Source organism: Podarcis bocagei (genome assembly GCF_964188305.1).
Source record: "Podarcis bocagei genome assembly, chromosome: 2".
In the NCBI taxonomy this organism is placed as follows: Eukaryota; Metazoa; Chordata; class Lepidosauria; order Squamata; family Lacertidae; genus Podarcis; species Podarcis bocagei.
The window spans coordinates 46,802,579-46,821,030 of NC_138126.1; the positions used below are offsets into that span (position 1 = coordinate 46,802,579).

Sequence of the window (18,452 nt, forward strand, 5' to 3'; positions counted from 1 at the left end):
CAGGAAGTTCTAAGGAGTGAAGCGGGTGCAAGATCAAAACCGATCCACCCCTTCCCCATCTTCCAGTGCAAAGAGAGCACTGTACCCCAATGGTACAGCCAGCAGTCTGACGAATGTGAGGGCCACAGACGAAGAGAAACATTAAGACCAACTTCTAGTGCACAGGACCATGAGGCAGATGCCAAGTGAGTAATGGTAACACTAAGTTCGAGGAACAGGCTCTTGAGTGCACATTTTCTGAATGAATTTGAAAGCGTGTGCCTCAATGACAGCATCTCTCTACATCCTTCTCCCTCTCTCCCTCTCAAGTTAGATGCATTCAAGTAAAACTAGTAACTAGCTTCCAAAGATAGGAAGCTACATTGCCCTCCTTTGACGTCAGATACATTAATGTGAGTTGGCATCTGGGGTACAAGGTTCCCCTCTCTGTCCTATGTGTTTTCCCTGTTTCTTTGCTATTCTCATTCACTTCTTAAGCATCAAGTCATTAGGGGCCAATATCTGCTCCCCCACCCTCTCCAAAGTGCTTAGTATGTTTCAGGCACCCTATTAATGATAATGACTTTCATTATCTGCCTTAGGAAATGCTGCTGTTGCTTGAAACTATCTGCATTGAAATATTTATCCAGTGATGGTGCTGACCACTGCATCTCTGAAAAGCACCTGTGCTGCTGTGTCCTTACTGTATTGTGGATCTGCCTGCTCTTATCCACAGTTCCACACTTGCACTATGTCGGGGAGAGTGCAGGCACAATGTTATGAAGATACATCGTGTGTTAAAAACTGCATCCATTTGAACAGAAGCAGCTTTCTTTCCCAGTTCTGCTTTGCATACTAAATCTGATGTAGGGAAATCCACTAAATCTGATGTTGAGGATCCCATCCTTAGCTGCTGTCTGCTGGTGATGGAATGCCCTTTTTCAGAGTTAGAAACTTATGTCGTTGTCCAAACTCCTGCTCCAATAATCACCAAGCTGAGAAAAATGAAACAACTAGGTGCAATTGCAGTCTCTTTCCACTTCTACCACCTGCCCCAGCCATCTTCATTCGGACAAATGCAGTCCTAAAACAATCCGCTGGGGGAAACAAATGATAGCCATGTTCAAATATATAAAAGGATGTCATATAGAGGCGGGAGAAAGGTTGTTTTCTGCTGCTTCAGAGAAGCGGACACGGAGCAATGGATCCAAACTACAAGAAAGAAGATTCCACTTAACATTAGGAAGAACTTCCTGACAGTAAGAGCTGTTCGACAGTGGAATTTGCTGCCAAGGAGTGTGGTGGAGTCTCCTACTTTGGAGGTCTTTAAGCAGAGGCTTGACAACCATATGTCAGGAGTGCTCTGATGGTGTTTCCTGCTTGGCAGGGGGTTGGACTCGATGGCCCTTGTGGTCTATTCCAACTCTATGATTCTATGATTCTATGAAATGCAGCTAAGCAGAAGAAATCAGCAATTTTACTTTTTATAACTGAGATGTAAAAATAATGAAGGATGGGTGAAACTAGAAAGAGAGGAACCAAGACCCCCACAAACTTACCTCCTAGATGGTTTATTTGTTTTTGAATGATGCAGCTCCATGCAAAACCGGGATCCAATGACATTTCTATTTCCAGCTTCAACACAAATTTCAGATAATCTATTCAGAGTCAACACCACACAAACGAAAGTTGAAGTGCAAGCATACTAGTTGTAGCTCCACAACTTTGCATTTTACATGCACCACCTGCTGCAGATACTTCAATCTCCTTCCGAAAACTCTGTTTCCTCTTTTGAGCTACTTTTGATACTACTTTGCACTCCTAGCTTCTTATGGGCGATATCGAACAATGTATGAGCAGACGGCTGCTCCTCTTCCTCCACCCTGCAGCTCCCATGTGCACCCCACATCTTTACACCAGGGTTTTCACACCATGGATTTTAGCACGGGGCAGCGGGGGGTGGGGTGGGGAGAGAAGCTTTCCCTGTTACTAAATTCTGTATGTTGGGCTGCTGCCTTTAATCTGAAAATTCTCTGTTGACGCATGGAGCGACTAGCCCAAGCTTGATCACCCCATCCTATCAAGGGGAGTCAGGGAAGTAGGTTGGGCATTATTCTCTCTCATTTTAAGGGATGACCCTCCAATTTTTAATTAATTGACTTGCCATAAGTAAAGAGAACTAACTTTGCACATTTTCTCAGTGTGGAATACAGCTTAAAGACCAACCATTTCCCACAACTTTTCTCCTGATCCCCAGTACCCTTACTCGGAAGTAGATTCCCTGTGATAAATGAGGCTGGTGTCCTGGCAATGTCAAAGAGGTTGTGAGTAACAAAGGAAAGAAAACATCTGTCCATTCCCATCCCATCTCAAATGCAGTATTGAGGATAAGGCTTTCTGATGCAAATAGGCTTGCCCGCATCGTTAATTTTAGGCTGTTGAGTAGCTAACGACTTTTATTAATGGATTCAAAAGCAAAGATGTAGTGAACTGTTTTAAACCTGATAACTAATTATCCCTTTTGAGCATGAATGCATATATAGTGAAAACTGTTGCATAGCTGGAAGCAAACATGCATCGGGAGGGGGGGTGGAGCAAGGGTGTGTCGGTTGGGGGGTCCTATAGGAGAGGCAAATGATTGGTGGAAGGGCCTGGGTTCAAATGCTGCTCTTTGGTGTACTATTAACAGTGAAATCCTATGCATTTCTTCTCAGATGTAAGCTCCACTGGGTTAAAGGGAAATTATTTCCAGGTACTTATGTATAGGATTGCTGCTGCCAGTCAGAATGGTCAATACTGAGTTAAATGGACAAATAGCCTGACATGTTATAAGGCAGTTTCCTAGTATACCATCGCAAAGCCCAAGATTTTCAGGGATTTGAATTGCAACCCTTGTATACATCACAGAATTCTGGAGCAATGCTTGTGCAATTCTGATCAATGGATGCTGATGAAATTCAGTTTTTAAGTCCATAGGTTTGAGCATTTCATGTGCTACTTAATTAGAGAAGGATAGCTTTTTCTACTGTGGCCCAAAACCTATGTCTTGCTAATAATTTCCCTTGTTCCTAATGGGTGATCCTGGGCAGGGGTAGGCAACCTAAGGCCCATGGGCCGGATGCGGCCCAATCACCTTCTCAATCCAGCCCACGGACGTTCTGGGAATCAGTGTGTTTTTACATGAGTAGAATGTGTCCTTTTGTTTAAAATGCATCTCTGGGTTATTTGTGGGGCACAGGAATTCGTTCATTATTATTTTTTTCCAAAATATAGTCCGGCCCCCCACAAGGTCTGAGGGACAGTGGACCGGCCCGCAGCTGGAAAAGGTTGCTGACCCCAGATCTGGGGCCAGGATGCCTTAAGGGCAGGCTCATACCCCATGAACATTCCCCGTTACCTGCATAAGATTTTGAGGCCCTGCTCTAGATTTTCTCACTGTCTGATTTGTAGTGGATGACAAATCCAAGACATGGCCTTATTGGTGGTGATGCCTAGATCATGGAACATATAGTTTTATGATATCACACCTTGACCAGTGTGATCAGCAGTGTCCATAGCTGCAGCGGAGAAGACCATCGAGAGCGTTAGAGTCTAGTTGTTAGCCTTTTCACAGTTGACAGTTACGAAAACTCCTTGCCCATACAGTAAGGTGTTTATTGTCTCAAGACACAATACAAGTCAAACACACTATATGCATATGCTGAAGAGATACTGGTGCATCATGAACTATTGTTGTTGTTGTTTAGTCGTTTAGTCGTGTCTGACTCTTCGTGACCCCATGGACCAGAGCACGCCAGGCACTCCTGTCTTCCACTGCCTCCCGCAGTTTGGTCAGGCTCATGTTTGTAGCTTCAAGAACACCGTCCAACCATCTCGTCCTCTGTCGTCCCCTTCTCCTTGTGCCCTCAATCTTTCCCAACATCAGGGTCTTTTCCAGGGAGTCTTCTCTTCTCATGAGGTGGCCAAAGTATTGGAGTCTCAGCTTCAGGATCTGTCCTTCCAATGAGCACTCAGGGCTGATTTCCTGAAGAATGGAGAGGTTTGATCTTCTTGCAGTCCATGGGACTCTCAAGAGTCTCCTCCAGCACCATAATTCAAAAGCATCAATCCATAATTCAAAAGCATCAATCCATAATTCAAAAGCATCATGGATCCCTTCATGGATCGCTGCATTGCCGTGGTGAAGGGGCTTGAATAACTCAGAGAAGCTATGAGCTATGCCGTGCAGGGCCACCCAAGATGGACAGGTCATAGTGGAGAGTTTTGACCAAATGTGATCCACCTGGAGCAGGAACTGGCAAGCCACTCCAGTATCCCTGTCAAGAAAACTCCATGGACAAAGGCAACAGGCATGAACTATTACTAAGTACGATTCTCTGGTCTTAGAGGTTAAACTGCAGACATCCAAATATACAGAGAGATCCACTCACTTAATCCAAACTCCTCACTTCTAACTGCTTGATGAATGCAGTCTTGGCTTTATAAGCATGCACACACATTCTTTTGGAGAAGGTGAGGGTGTATAGATAATGCCAGAGGCCTGTAGCCTTGAACTGTTTCTAATAGCCCACCACAGCTGGCATTCTTCCCTGAACAGAATTCAGATGTGGGGATAAGGCAACTTCTGGCAATGCTCCCGAGTAATTAAAAAAAAGGGAAGAATTGACCTATCTATTAAAAAAAAATATTCCACCTTCCAGACCAAGCAGTTAGTGCAATTTCACACACATTTCCAAATTACACCAATGTGTAATTACCTCCTTCCAAAGGAGGCTCACATGACTCCCTCACTAATGGGGTTCAGATGACAAGTTAGACCCTTAATTTATCACAAAAAAGTCAATTCAACTTTAATTTAAAACCTTCAATTTTGCCACCAATGACTGGCTTACTGTATTTTTCTGTGTATAAGACTAGGTTTCCCCCCTAAAAAATAATGTCCAAAATTTGGGGGCGTCTTATACACGGATAGATCTCCCCCCATTTTCTTAAATCGGAGTCCCCCGTCTTATACATGGGGGCGTCTTATAAACAGAAAAAATAAAATACGGTAATTGTAGCATTTTCCCCATTCTCTGTTTTTCTTAAGCCTCAGTGCTAATATGGAAGGGATGGGAGGACAGTATCAGTAGCTACCACTGGGAAGTCAGTTCTAAGAGCACCATATTCCTGGAGATGATGTAGGATTTTGTGTGGACTGTAGAAGCAGCATCATGGGCCATATGGGGAGACCCATGAGGGACCTGGAAAGAACACTGAATCTTCATATTTGACAGCTGTTCATTGCACCAGTAGCTAAAATTCAATGTGGATCCACAGCACTATTTGTCAGTTTCCATGTGTCTTTCGTGGTTAACCCTGTTGGGCATTGATATGCTGCCAGATACTGTGAATTGCTCAAAATGCCTATGGCATGAATTCAAACTGTGGGCCAACATTAATCCAGCTAGCTGACTGCTCACCTGTTCTCCTGTAACCTGGGCATATATTATTGTGTTGGATGAACAATTCACCAAACTGGGATGCAATCTTCAAATACTGGCAAAATAAATTCCCCAACCCCCAATAAAAGATAATTTGAGGAGTGTATTGCTGAGAACATCAATTTTATTTAAATACAGAAGCAGGAAATTAGCCAGGGAATTGGTTAATTGCCAAAGATGTTAAAGGTTTAGCAAAGGAGGCATAGGAAAGTGCAGAAAAGTTTAATTGTTTGCATCTCTATTCACTATGGAATATTTAATTATGTAGTTACATATTTATTAGTTCAATTTTATAACTCATCCTTCCTTCCCAAAGGGGGCCTAGGGTGGTTCACAATAGTAAATTTACATTAAAGTGTTTTAAAACAATACTGTAACGTATTTCAGTCAACAGTTAACAATCAGCTTTATAAGAACTTCTTAAAACTCTTTGGCCTGGATTAACAATAAATCTACATGCTTGCTGAATGCAGCTAAAGAGGGGGATCCCTTGGGAGGGAATTCCATAGCCAGAATGCTGCCACTGATAGTGCCCTTTTTTAGGTCCTATGAGTAGAATCTCTTCCACAGCTTACAAATTTCAAGAGGTCTCAATGTATTGATGAAAATGCTAAGTACTTGTTTCCCAAGTCATGTAAGGTTATATTATCTGCTGCTAGTACTGATGTTTTGAATTGGTCCTAGTAACTCACAAATAGCCAGTGGTGTGGCTTAAGGAAAGGAGATAATAGGATATTCTCTTGTTACACCATAAAAGGTAAAGGTAAAGGACCCCTGGACGGTTAAGTCCAGTCAAAGGCGACTATGGAGTGCGGCACTCATCTAACTTTCAGGCCGAGGAAGCCAGCATTTGTCCACAGACAGCTTTCCGGGTCATGTGGCCAATATGATGAAACTGCTTCTGGTGCAATGGGACACCGTGATAGAAACCAGAACACATGGAAACACCATTTACCTTCCCTCCGCAGTGCTATCTATTTATCTACTGCCACTGGTGTGCTTTCGAACTGCTAGGTTGGCAGAAGCAATGGGAGCTCACCGTTGTGCTGATTCAAACCACCAACTTTCTGATCAGCAAGCCCAAGGGGCTCAGTGGTTTAGACCACAACGCCACCAGCTCCCTGTTACACCATAAATTAATCTGGCAGTGGTATTCTATATCATTGGTAACTTTTGGACTGTCTTCAAGGATAGCCCCGTGTAAAAGGCACTGCAGTCATCTATCCAGGAGATTATTAGATCATGGATCACTGAAAACAAGCTCTCATTCAAGGAATTGCTATAGCTGGTGAACCAACCAGAGCTGTTCAATACTTAACATCTGAAACACTGTTATGAGGAATAATGTCTGGAGGTTTAATTGACAAGAAAGGGATTCAGGAGTGAGCAAGGAAATCACCTTTTTCCTGTTCCAGGTGAACTGTAGAAAGTGTTATTCAATTTTAATAATTATGTTTTGTAACATACAGATGGAGCGGTTAAGCTTTGACCCTCCAGGTATAGTTGGACTCCCTACTCTCACCATTCCTAACCATTGACTGTGTTGGCTGGGGCTAATGGGAGTTGGGATCTCTGGAGAAGGCCAGATCGGGAGTTTAGCCATGTCTGATACAGGAGAGCAAACCTTAATGTAAGTATTAGCATGCTTTCTTCCAACTCTATGATATTATGAACCCCTCACCCCCTTTCAAATCTCTTTGAGAAAGTAGCAAGTGAAGAACAGGAACAGAGGCCAAGCAGAGTTTCAAAAATATAGGGAAATAAGGGGGGGGGGTTCCCAAAGATAAATTTGGGGACTGTTGCTATTTGAGATTCATAAATGCTCTTGAGTTAGGAGTGAGCAGCCAGGATGGGGTTTGTAATCCAAAGCATCTGAAGGTAACCATTGATCTTCAACTAGTGGAGAGGGACTCACTACTAGCTTGCGGTCTGATCCGGGATGGGTTGTGAGCAGTCAGACATACAAATATGTGGTTCAAAAAAATAAGATATGGGTCTCCAAATGCATGTTTGGGTTAAAACTAGATCCTAGTTTTCAAAACCTTGAAGACTCGTGTTCTAAGCCTCACTTTGGAGACACACGCAAACCTCCACGCCCATTCCTGTGTGGAATGTAATCATTATTTTACTATTTTAGATTACCATTTTAAATAGTACCCCCCAATCTCTCGTTCTGTACTGAATTCCGGGCCTCTTGGATCTATCTCTTTAGTATAGTGGTGTAAGCGTGAATGACAAGACTAATAATCTCACCCCCGCTCTTGCTGGGCCCAGTAGCAGGTGTCCCAATACTTTCACTGAATGCCACCTTCCCCCCCCCAAAAAAAAATTATCAACAATCTTCCTTCAACAATGATTTATTATTGGCATAATTTGCCTTGGTACAATGAGCCAGCGAACATATTTCTGTACCCGGGTGACAGCCAGTTGATGGCTCTCCAGGCTCCTGTTTTATTTAGTGTTGAACCAAATATGATTTGGTTACATTTCTTCCCCCCTCCCGCTTCTCCCTCCGCCCCCCACCTCCCATCCTCCCCACCCAACCTTTTCTCATTTTGTTTTGTTTTGTATGAGTGTGTGTTTCGCATAACCCTGGGCCGGCTGACAGCGCTTGTAAAAACCAGAAGTCGATCTTGCCGTGGCTTTTCACCATTAATCAAGCTGCCTGGAATTGGAAAGTAACACTGACAGGCTTTTATCTTGGAGAGAAGGAGGATGGCAGATGTATTTTATGGTGGATGAGCCTTCACAGCTTCTATTAGGCTGGGACTTCAGTGGTACAAGGTGGTGGTTTGAAAGAAAGGTGGGGGGGGGGGAGAGACAGAGAGAGAGAGAGAGAGAAGGGAAGAAGGGACGTGGAGGTTTGGAAAGGGGGACGTGTGGTGGGGGAGACCAGCCGGGAGAAGCAGGGAGAGGCCTATAGATAAATAGATCCGTCAGTCAGGCGATGTGAAGGTCTCTAGGCGGCCAGCCATTGTAGGTGACAGAAAAGGCAATCAAAGACAAAACAAATCAAAAGGTACATCTTATCAGCAGCAGGCCAGCTGGACTTCCACAGCACTCACAGGCCCTGCGGAGGGCAGGAGAAATTAATCGTGCTGTCGAGGCCAGAGAAATTGTCGCCGCTGAAGGTCCAAGTTCAGGCAAGCAGAGGTGGCCAACATTAAAGGAGAAAGAGAAGCGGGGGTGGTGGTGGTGGTGGGTGTTGTGGGGGGAGAGGAGAGAGAGAAAGCGAGCGGTGCTGTCCCACCAGCTCCCTCCTTCCTCTCCCACCCCCTCCACCGGCCGCCTCGCTCTCCTGACAAGTGCATTCATCGTGAGATGATAGCTGGGCACCTATGATTGGTACCTTTAATAATATAGCCCTCGCTCAGCTGTCACCCTGAAAGAACAATTTTTCCTCCCGCTTTCCTCGATGCAAAGATACATTCATAATGAGAAGTGTGACAGAAAGTGGGAGCGCAGGGAGCCAGGGAAAGTTTGGAAGAGCATTAATCAAAAAGTGAAGCTGGGGGTGATGGCGGCTGCCGGGAGCGACAGTGCCATCAATATGGGGTTTGTGGATGGTGTGCGGACCTTTGGGTTGAAACTTCCTGTTACGTTTGAGCCACCTCAAAGGTGGATGCTCTCACAGTGGGGGAGGAGTGACTTTCTCCTTCCTTCCTTCCTTCCTTCCATCCATCCATCCCACAGAAACATCAACTTTGGAAACTTCATTTCTCTTCTTTGCCAAGAGGCTGTGATCAGAGCCATACTTGGTGAGCTAAAGCTTATGCTTTCATCTCATTGTAAAATCACAGAAACTCAATGTGTACCATTGGACTATGAGCATAATCTAATCCTTACAGCTATCCTTTTCTCCATTTTCCTGTTTTATGGGGGCAAGGAGTGTCCTCCAGGAAAGGTGCCTTCTATCCCCAGAGTCTGCATTTTCTTAGTCCAGAGCTTTCCAAACTTTTCACGTTGGTGACACTTTTTAGACATATATCATTTCGCGATGCAGTAATTCAGTTTTACTAGCAAACTGAAGGTTAAACTAACCCCTTTCCAGCCCCAAGAGGAGTGCGGGGAGTGTTTTTGCAACACACCAACACACTGCAGCCAACACACTAACATGTCGTAACACACAGTTTGGAAAGCTCTGTCTTAATCCCTTCTTGCTTCACCCCTTCCATAAATGTTGGTTCAGAAGTTATGGGCCAACTTGTAAGGTAACCCTTTGTCACTTCATTCCCATGGGAATGAGTGCAATGTTGGGTGCACAGATCCATAGTCAAGAGTACTTCATCCTCGCAGTTACATTATGACAAATGCAGGTTGCGCAGTGTTATTCTTACTGTTGGGGTCTGCCTCAAATATTGCCATTATATTTTCCTCACTTTGTTAAATTGAACCAGAATCCAGCCAGCATTATGCACGTTTGGGTCCTATTGATTTAAATGGCAGAATTAAGCACATTCTTAGTTGGCTCCCATAGAAATACATGGGGTTTAGAGCACAATCTCTGCATGTTTATATGTGTTTGTGTTTATAGTCGGACATGGGACTTACTCCTATATAAACATGCGTAAGATTGCAGTTTAACTTTGCTTGGTTCATGTACTTGACATTTCTTCTACAGTGCTACTGTCTCTGTTACGGATCCAGTGAAATAGTCCCTAAATCTTAAACTACAATAAAATGGTTAATTTTTAAAGTGCCACAGAATTCTGATTTTTGCCACAACAGACTAATACTGTTCCTTTTCTGGAACAGACCAAGAGTGACATTGTCATTTTCCATGTTGCCATATATATTCTTTTATAGATTAGTGCTCAACTAAGAGGTTGCATTGTGTCATCTGACACATCAGCCTGTTTTTTTGTTGGCTGGTGTATCCAGGATTACCTTAATGTATTTAGAATTTTCTGCTGCCTTCATTCCACTCTTGAAGTACTGAGATCTTGTGGAGATATTTACATGCAATATCAGTGATAGGAAGATCACATTCCTGCAGCCTCAGATTACTATGTGAGAGAATGACATATGTCCACATGACTCGTATGCTTTGTGGATGTAATGTTTGCTATTCAAATTATTATCTAGAAAGAGCTCAAGACTGACTCACATAATGTTAAGCAGGAACTAGTAAAGCGGCTTTCATATATTACTGCTTAAGAGAGTGAGCAAGCTTGGTCTATAGCTTGGTTCTACCATGTCAGAGCATTTTCTGATCAGCTGTAGCTCAGTAGTAAAGCATGTCTCCAGTCCTGAAACCCTGGAGAGTTGTTGCCAGTCATTGCAGCAGACCCTCCAAGCGTTGCTATTTTCCAGGGACGTCCCTGATTTAGAGAAGCTGTCCCGGTTTCTGATTTCATCCCAGAATGTCCCACTTTTCCTTAGGACAGGGGTCAGCAAACGTTTTCAGCAGGGGGCCAGTCCACTGTCCCTCAGACCTTGGGGGTGGATGGCGGACTATATTTTGAAGGGGGGGGGGAGAGAATGAATTCCTATGCCCCACAAATAACCCAGAGGTGCATTTTAAGTAAAAGCACACATTCTACTCATGTAAATTCCTGGACTGATTCCTGGACCGTCCGCGGGCCGGATTTAGAAGGCAATTGGACTGCATCCGTCCTCTGGGGCCTTAGTTTGCCTACCCATGCCATGGGGTGTCCCTATTTTCATTGGGAAAACGTTGCAGGGTATGGCGTTATCCAACCCCCGAGCCGTCTGAAGGCAATCCTGCATAGGGAATTTTTTTTTAATGTTTAATGTTTTATTATGTTTTTATATATGTTTGAAGTTGCCCAGAGTGGTTGGGGCAACCCAATAAGATATGTGGGGCATAAATAGTAAAGTTATCATTATGGAATGGGACGTCCCTGTTTTCATTGGAGAAATGTTGGATGGTATGGTCCACATATAGAATATCTGTCTCTTGTTTTATAATAACTAATTAAGAATAGATTAAGGTGGAGGGGAGAGTCACACCCCCTCAAAAAATGCACCCGGGCCCCCCACGCTACTCCACTGTCTGTGGGCACAATGGAACTTCTTCCTCACCTGCCCCCTCCAACCTCTAGGTGGCCTCAAAACCAGCTTTTTCCAAACTATGTTCTTAAAAGCCATGGGCCTCACTGGAAACTTATCAGGGGATTCTTCACTGGTGAGATCTGTACTGGTAGACAAGTTATATTGAAATAAAGTTTTCTCACCACTACTGAAGACAATTGGACCACTGCCCATTTACTGGAGGCAACGGTTGAGCTCAACTGGACTTGACAGTGCTCTGAGCAGGGCACACAGTACATGCCCCACAATCCTTTGCAATGTGCAGGAATTTTGGGGCTGATGAGAAGGTATAAAAGTAATTGTTGAAGGTTGAAATTTTTGAAAACCACTGCTTAAAAATTGAACAGAAGACTGACAGTGTGCTTTGCCCTCCCTCCATTCTCCACCCAAACACTTTTGCAATGTAATAGGAGATAAATAAATACACAGCCAAGATACCTAAATGGACATGTTTGCAAGACCTTTTCATCTTCCGGTCGCTGCCCTATAATACTTTCTCAAAAGAAAAGCAGGGAAATACTGTGTCAGAATCCTCTAGTTGTTGCTGTTTCTTGGATAGCTTTCCATAAGTATTTTCCAAGCACCAGCACCTTTCCATCTGTAAAATGGAAACAAGTGTGTGTGTGTGAGAGAGAGAGAGAGAGTGAAATGATGAACAAGATAAGGAAATGTTATTGCTTCAGCCTCAGGCCGAGAATCCAATTAAACAATGATGTTCTCAGTGCCTGGCTTCTGGTGTTCATGTCCCCAGTTTTCCTAACAGACTTGGAGTTTATGCTATGGGTAATGACAAATCATCAATCACCCTCATAAGCTGACACTGAGAGAGCCCTGGCAACATCAGAATCTAGTGTTATTTCAGTATGTAACACAGGTTTGCATTTTTAAAGGCTGAAAATTAAGTAGGGCTGATATGGTCTACATTTGGCTGCCCAGTGCTGTTACTGTGGCATGACTAAAGGTGATAAAAGAGGGTGCTGACCTCCAAAGCAGTAAAACTATTGCTGGTTACCTGTCACATCCTTGTATGCACCTGAGTTAAATTCCTAATGTTTACATACAAACTGCCAATCCTGTCCCAATAAGCCTCTTTCTGCCTTGAACCATTACCACAAAACAAGCTTTCCTTATTAGGGAAGGATCTAACGGCCACCCCAATCCAATTAGTCCAGTAGAGGGGGCTGGATGCCATAGTCCTTTGCCCCAATCCAAGGAAGTGACACGTGTGAGTAATGAAAGGACGGACAGGACAAAGTTTGCTTTCTGATTTTTCCACAAATCCTACTGCTGAAGAAACAAGCTGATCCATTTAAACAGCTACTAGTCTCTTCAGCAGGAGTAGGAATAATAGAAGCAAACACAGGAAAACACACAGCTCCAGTTTAATGCAGCATTCTTTCTCCACTTGCTGCACTGTGTGGATCCCAGCTTATATTAGGGATCGATACAAAACGCCCCGGCTTTCTGACCCCTTTCCTCTTCCAAGTGCCCTCACCCAAGAAGAAACCAGTATAGTTTTTCTTTTAAAATAAAATTTATTACTTAAAAAAAAGTAACAAAAAAACCTTTTAGCATTGTGACATCACAATAAAGGAGGCTGCATGGGACAGTTTGGTGCAGTATTTAAAAAAATAACCAAATGTGTGTGTGTGTGTGTGTGTGTAAGGGGAGACAGCCCCCCCCCCAAAATGTGTTAGCCGCCCTTGGCATATGGTATTGTTTCCTAACTCTAATTGTTCCCTGTCTTGCAGACATCTCTGGTTCTTTACTTGTCCCTGTTCTCTTTATTGTACAACATGTCTTAGGGATGATGCATAAGGTGGATCAGTCTGGTCTGCACATACACACACCTGTGGTGCTGTGGTCTAAACCAGAGTCTCTTGGGCTTGTTGATCAGGTCGGTGGTTCAAATCCACGTGAGGGAGTGAGCTCCTGTTGCTCTGTCCCAGTTCCTGCCAACCTTTGAAAGCACACCAGTGCAAGTGGATAAATAGGTACCACTGTGAAGGGAAGGTAAACGGTGTTTCAGTGCGCTCTGGCACTCGTCATGGTCCTCCGTGCACCAGTAGCAGTTTAGTCATGCTGGTCACATGACCCAGAAAGCTGTCTGTGGACAAACAGTGGCTCCCTCGGCCTGAAGTGAGATGAGCGCCGCACCCCAGCCACCTTTGACTGGATCCAGGGGTCCTTTACCTTTTTACCTTACCTTACCACAAGTTGAGCAAGTGAAATAAAATCCTACCTGGGTGCAGAAGAATGCATTTGACCATGGTGGCCAGTGTTCATTGGGATTGATAGGGCAGAAGGCAGAGAATTCAACAAGGTGGGGCCATTGCCAATGATAGGCAGAGCCAACTAGTGCAAGTATTGCCACCATCCTCCTCCCTACTGAGCTATCACGAGGACAGCTCTGGGACTAAGGAAGAGGATGCTAGGAGCCAGTGCCACTCCCTAGACTGGATGAGAAGGCAGGTGGGAGTGGGCTGGCTGAAGGCAGACCAAGGATGGTGCCCCATTTGCCCAAATGAACCAGCCTCCACTGTGTTTAGATGATTATTATCCAAACAGCCAGCTTTACAAACTCCACTAAACACAACAGGCGTGGATTCCAAAAGTGCCTCCAAGTGATCAGAAAGGCACTTCGGCTTGTATTTGGGGAGGTCCTGAATTTCTGCCAGTAAAATGTCCCAGTCTGTGCCAATCATCTGTGTTTGGTTTGTGTGTTTGTTTGTTTGTGTGTGTGTGTGTGTGCGCGTGCGTGCTAGGAGTCTGCAAGAGGAAGTGTTCTTTGCTCACAGAGGTTGGGATCCAAACCAGTGTGTGAACACTGTCTAAAAGATAAATCAAACCTGTCACAAATTTTTGTCCCTGCTATGCTTAAATGCAGGATCAGATTTGGATAGCAGAGCCGAATTTTGAACAATTTAATTTTGCATATTAATATATAATTTTGCAAACCTTTTATGGTAACCTGCACTTTTGTTGTAGCTTCTCTCTCTCTTGGCAAGGCTGAAACACTTCTTCTGCATTTTTAACCTTTGGAAGAATGAGAGTGACCTGAAGTGCCTCGAAAAGCTTTTACATTAACAAAAACATCAAGCATGGGGAGAATGCAATTTCAGCACTTCATATTGATATGGATGCAATCATCCTTCAAGCTGCTTTGCCAGTGCACACTGTGCCATTTGCATAGGGGGCACGTACACTGGATTTATGTGTAGTCACTTCCTTAGGGCCGTATTCCAGTAATGACGAGACCCACAACCTGAAGGGAAATCACCACTGCTGAGCTTATAATATTCAACTGGTTCCTGCAGCTCCCACCCACCCCGGGTTTAATATTAGAACTATTTTTCACACCGAAACTGAAATAGTACAAAATATGGGCCTGCTGTAATTGTTGTTAGATTATGTGTCACCCTGATAAGATGTAACAAATATTTTCCTACCCTGCAGGGCCCGTTTCTCTGTGGTTAATGGATGGAGAAACTTCTCATAGTCTGCAGGCAATCGGTCGTAAAAACTTCGCTCTGAAGATTAATGCAATAAGTGCAGCACTTCTGGAAAATGGGCAGAGCTGAATTAAAATAATGCAGTTATTTTTTTCCAGATTTAATAAGAAACCTTAAGCAACTGAGATGGGATTTCCCCCTCTGCTAGATCATCGTGTCCTCCATATATAAGAACACTCTTATTTCGATTGATTTTAAAGGAGAATTACAACTATAGTGCATGGTGCTGTTATTCTTTCAATTGAACTGTTTTATCAGTTATATGACGGCCATTTTCATGGGCAAAGCTTTGACACCAGTAATTCTGATGGGAATCACTTAATAGACCAGATAAACATTCAGGTACAATTTAGCATTCAATGGTTGTTGTTGTTTTAATCCTTTATATTACAGCTTGGTTGGTTTTCCTGGATTTTTAAAAAATACCTGCTCTTTATGAAGCATGGTGCCTGTCTCTTTGCAAACTGTTCCACAATAAAATAAAATATATGGAATGGAATCAAACAGAAGCGAAATCTGATGCTACCTTCTAGCCCTTGTGCTGCCTACCCAAAGCTGGCTAAGTGAAGTGCTGGGCTTTGGGAAGGAGGTGTGAGTACGGTTGCCACATGTCCAGGATTTCTCAGGCATATCTGGAATACTGCAGTTGGCAGCAGTGTAGGAAATAGGAAAAATGTCTGGGAAAATCCGGACATACTGCAGCCCACGTCGGCAGTGCTGTTTTTGCCGATTTCCCATAAAAATAGATCAAAAACGGCTAATTTTGCTCAACAACTTTTCTGTCCCAATTTTCAGTTTGAAATATGGCACCCCTAGGTGTGAGACTCTGGCAGGGTCCTAGATCCCTCACACCTCCTTCCCAAACCCAGTACCTCTTTACCCGCCTTTGGGAAAGCAGCACAAGGGCTGCAGGGGGGAAGGGTGTTGTCAAATGTTGCTGAGGGCTGCCGAGAAAGGCTTTGAGGGCTGCATGGTATACAAATTTAATTACTACTACTGCTGCTGCTGCTGAACAGCCCTGCTCTAGCACAATAATCTCCGCTTGCACAATGGAACTTCCCTCTCTCCTCACGAGGGTCAGAGGGAGATCCCAAGTGCTCATTGTACATGTTTGCAGGTTCTGTATTTAACAACTTTGCTATACAAGAACACACATGCTTGTTTCCAGGCCAGTTCAAGGTACTTACATTTAAAGCCCTAAATGGCTCAGGCCCAGACCTTCTAAAATAATCTCTCCTCTAACTGCATTTATATAATTGTTTGGATTTTTACGTTGTGTAGATAGATAACATTTGTGTTGTATTTTGTAAACCACCTTGTTTTCTGCTGAGAGGTGTTATATAAATTAAATACACAAAGAAACAAAGACCACTCTACCTGCTCCCTAAGATCCAATTATGAATTTCAAATACGTTACTTGTGTGTGTGGTCCAACAAGTAAATGAAATCTGATTTATAAATGACTCACATTTCTGACTGATGCAGAAAGGGAAACTTATATGACCTTTTTTTCTTAAGAAAAATTAATCCTTATCATTTTATGGGGAAGGAGCAGGTGATGTCCAAGTCCCTCTCTTCGTACTGTACTTAGATATACAAGTGACTTGTGCATGTACTTTTTGTTTTAGGACGCATGAAAAGTTTTGAGAAAAGTACTTTGCTCTGGGAATCTCCATGTACCATGAATAATTATGGTGAATCAGTTCAACTTCTTAGGCAGGGGCATTCCTTTTAAAAAGCAGTAAAATAGATCACAATAGTATCATAAGTGACAAATTTACAGGAAACCCCACCATACCCAGAAGCAGATGATTTACATAAGAGTTGTTCAGAGAAAACAGACTTCAATACACTGCAGTTTTTCTGGTGAGGATTTTTTTTACTGCAGTTTATTTTCACTATCATTCATTACAAATTTGATCTGCTGCCATTTAGCTTTAGCTGCATGAGGAAGGATCAGGGGCAGATGACTTGATCATAAGAAACCATTAGAGCTGTATGACAAATGAAAGGGGGATAGCCAATGGTGATTGTCCTCTGCCTGTAGGAAATCCATCAGCAGAATGAGGCAATTTTTAGCTATTGCCATCAAAATCCTATACGCCCTCTTATATCTGCTCTGGAGAGTCCCTCAACCTTTTGCTGAAGTTTTATAGGGGGCATGGAGTGCTGCAAAGGGAAGGAGAGATTGCCAAAAATAGCCTCCCACTTTGTTCCATCTGGGAACACTCACCATTGGATACTGGTTGTTATATTTTTGCTATAAAGAATGCATTAGGTTCTCAAAGGGCTTAGCTGGCAAAGCCTGATTAGAAGCACTGCTAGTTGCATCAGAAAAGTCTACACAGACCTAGGTTTGGTACATTCGGCAGCAGCACACACTTCAGAGGCTTCCATTCTTCTGTTTAGAATGAACTGTGTGTGTCATAAACTTCACAATTTTGTTACATTCAAAATAGTAAACTGGAAGTTCAGTTTTAATTTGGGTTTGCATACATCATACCAATCATTATTGTTGTGAAGGTTAGCCTAGTGAAAGACACACAAAGCAACAACTATGGAGAAGAAAGTGTAGTGTGTGTAAGAATTCTTCCGTTTCCATCAGTGCCAAGGTTTTTGAAGTTATTGGCTATAATCCAACGTGGGCTTGGGCGTAAATGTGTTTTGCAAACTGTTGCTTGCAATCATGTTAGAAAACAACAATTTGAGTGAAAAGTTGGTACTATGAAACACATTGTATAAACTTCATGGAGCGGTATTAGATCTCTAAAGGAATTTTGGGTTGCAGCGACTAAACATGGCCCACTAGTGCAAGGCCCCTCAAGCTATCTGCGCTCTGTAAGCATCATTCTGTGATGCTGCTGGTCTCTACTCAAGTCACACTGAGAAGGAGCAGGGGTTAGAATTAAAGGCCTATTTGTTCCCCACCAACTCTAATTCCAGACAGACATACTCAGTGCTTGTTGCAAGACTGGACACCAGAGTGTTTGTTCTTTCTAGATAAGATCAGTCTTTTAAATAGCTGTCCAGGAGGCAATCTACCCCATCACACCTCCACTTGCCCTGCTCTTCCATGCTTCCTCTCCCCTGGTGCTACCGTACTTGAACTGTCTGTCCTGGAAACAGTCACCCATGCGTCTGCCATATTCCTGTAATTAATACAGCACAGATATTTAAGACTATACATGCAGGTGTATTTCCTCTTACACGGGCAGGTACATGTACAGTTTGCCGCCTGGGAGAGTAACAAACTGTGCTACATCCAAGTTTGGTTATTCAGCAATTTAACTTGGAGAATTTGGCCCACCTCTCCAAAACCAAGCAAAAGCCTAGAATCCAAGTGAATGCACCTTCAAGTTTTCATTCCCGAGAACAGCATCACTTTTATTGGGTTATCCATCCTCTGTTGACAAGGTTTGAGGGA

At 43.4% G+C, this 18,452-nt stretch overlaps 1 long non-coding RNA gene across 1 annotated transcript; it reads left to right on the forward strand.

Moving 5' to 3' along the window:
- Positions 1-13,175: 13,175 nt before the first annotated feature.
- On the forward strand, positions 13,176-16,394 carry LOC308581712. The gene is made up of 2 exons (XR_014005204.1): positions 13,176-14,254; positions 14,285-16,394. It is a non-coding gene; the product is annotated as an uncharacterized lncRNA (long non-coding RNA).
- Positions 16,395-18,452: the final 2,058 nt, after the last annotated feature.